At 46.9% G+C, this 2,622-nt stretch overlaps 1 non-coding gene across 1 annotated transcript; it reads right to left on the reverse strand.

The window, feature by feature from the left end:
* Window positions 1–822: 822 nt before the first annotated feature.
* On the reverse strand, window positions 823–895 carry TRNAG-CCC (transfer RNA glycine (anticodon CCC)). The gene has a single exon. It is a non-coding gene; the product is annotated as a tRNA-Gly (tRNA).
* Between the last annotated feature and the right edge of the window lie 1,727 nt (window positions 896–2,622).

The following is a 2,622-nucleotide window of genomic DNA, read 5'->3' on the forward strand; positions in this document are numbered from 1 at the left end:
CTTGCAATATTTAATTAAAAAAAATTTTAAACAAAAACATCTGATATGTGACTTCCACTTTCACTTTGCTATAAATGGTTTTTAAGGTAAAGGCTAAACTAATATTGCTATACTACAGCCAGTTCTCGTCATTCTTATTATGGTAAAAATTTCAAACACATGTTAAAGTATAACAAACAGTATCATGAAGCCCCTTGTACCGAGCACCAGGCCTCTGAGGCCCTGCATCACCAAATCCTCCCCAGCTCTCTGCTCTCTTTTATACCAGCTTCTCAGTAACCTCCCTGAGAAGTTAGGTTTCTGTGGTGGCTCAGACAGTAAAGAATCTGCCTGCAGTGCAGGAGACTTGGGTTCAATCCCTGGGTCTGGAAGATCCCCTGGAGAAGAAAAGGGTAACCCACTCCAGTATTCTTGCATGGGAAATCCCATGGACAGAGGAGCCTGGCGGGCTACAGCTCATGGGGTCACAAAGAGTTGGACACACCTGAGTGACTAACAGTTTCAGTTTTCAGTAATCTCCAGCTATCCTGGCCTTCTTTCTCTTTTCCTAATATGCAGGCTTCTTCCCATTCAGGAATTCAATAAGATATTCTTTTCCAGGAGTGCTCATTCTTTGACCTTCACCTTGACCTCTTTCACTCGTATACAGGTCTCAGCTGAGATGATACATCCTCCAGGAGGTCAAGATCTCCTGTCACATACTTACTTTTTTTATATATAATTTTATTTATTTAACCACACCAGGTCTTAATTGTGGCAATGAAGGATCTTTGATCTTTGCTGCTGTATGTGGGATCTTTAGTTGTGGCATGTGGGATCTAGTTCCCTGACCAGGGATTGAACCTGGACCCCCTGCATTGGGAGCACAGAGTCTTAGCCATTGGACCACCAGGGAAGTCCCGTGTCACTGGCTTTCTTTCCCAACACCTTCTCCTTTTCCCTCCTTCTACTTATCACCGTTGGAATGAAGCATTTCATCTCTGCATGTCTACCTCCCCCTCCAGTAAGCTCCATGAATAAGAGTTCAGTGGGACTGACAGGCATGGAGACCACCATTTATGATGGACTATGAAAGACACTGTAAGCAACAGGTATACATGGGAACACAGAGGTGGTGGTGGTGGTTTGGTCACTAAGTCATGACTGATTCTTGGGACCCCAAGGACTGTAGCCTGCCAGGCTTCTCTGACCAGTGGGTTTCCCAGGCAAGAATACTGGAGTAGGTTGCCATTTCCTTCTCCAGGGGATCTTTCCCAAGCAGGGATCGAACCCAGGTCTCCTGCATTGCAGGCAGATTCTTTATTAACTGAGATACCAAGGAAGCTCTGGAGCACAGAGGAAGTCCATTTAACCCTGGATAGTCCTCCCAGGTGAAGTGGCATTCAGGTTGCCTTTCTAAGGATACCTAATAGATCATCAGAGAGTGACTAGTATCCATGTAGGAAAGGCCTTCTAGGGTGAGGGAGTGAAAAAAGACACAGAGAAAGGAACTTACAGGCTGTGTTCAGGCAACACAAGTAGGTCAGCAGCTTGAGGAGGGGGCCCATGGGGTGGGGAGTAGAAGGGTGGGGCATACAAGTCAGAGGCTAGGGTGCACTGGCATCAGACTGTGAGGCTTGTGAGTGCTGGGCTGAGGAGCTCGGACTTTAAGACTGGCGGTGAGGAACCAGAGGATCTGCTCCATGCTCAATCTAATTAACCTAAAGTAATAGAACCTTATATAATTACTTAGAGGTTATCTACTTCAGCCGTCTGCGCTTCAGTTGAGAAACTAAGGCCTGACCACAGTCTTTGTCTACCCTCTTCCCTTGTCTAAACTCATCAATAAGTCAAGCCCGAGGACAGAAAACATGGCAGATTTACAGGAAGGCACTGGAAAGGACAAGGAAGACAAGGGCCCTCGCTTCTCAGAGAGTGAATGAGTGCATGGCTACATGCCTGGCCCTGGAAGGAGGCCTGCCCAGAACCGGGAAACTCAGACATCCCAGCGCTGACCCAAAACCCCAAATGTGCCACCTCCCTGGGCAGGGCAACTCTCTGGCTTGTGGTGGCCTCCTGGGAGTGGGCCAAGGACACTGCAGAGCGTCAGGGAATTCCCGCTAGTGCACTTACCACCCACTCAAGAGATGGTGGCAGCCAAGAGGCAATGCTGCGCCATTAAGGTGTTTGTCAAGAAGCTAAGTTGGGTGTTGTGGGCGATCCTGAGAGCCCTTTTTAGACTGGCTGTAAGTGGGGAAAAAAAACAACACAGCGTTTGGAGGCAAACCAGAGCTAGTGTGGAGGGTGTAGCACGGCAGCAGGAATGCTTCTGGGAGGCAGGGCCATTAGGCTCTGTTTGCAGCTCCTCCACCAACTTGCTCTGTGATTTTGGATAAGTCATTTCTCCCTCAGCTGAATTTTTCTGTCTGGCAAAATAAGCATGTTAAATTAGATCATCTTTAAATTATTTATCAACGACTGCATTTTCTAGATAAACTGCATGGTTAAGCCCTCAAGTCTGAAGTTTTAAAAAATCGGTTATAACTCAGATGGGTTCTTTTCAACAGTGAGAGACTTTATTTTGGGGGACTCCAAAATCACTGCGGATGGTGACTGCAGCCATGAAATTAAAAGATGCTTGCT

The sequence above is a fragment of the Bubalus kerabau genome, chromosome 13, assembly GCF_029407905.1.
Source record: "Bubalus kerabau isolate K-KA32 ecotype Philippines breed swamp buffalo chromosome 13, PCC_UOA_SB_1v2, whole genome shotgun sequence".
Taxonomy (NCBI): Eukaryota; Metazoa; Chordata; class Mammalia; order Artiodactyla; family Bovidae; genus Bubalus; species Bubalus kerabau.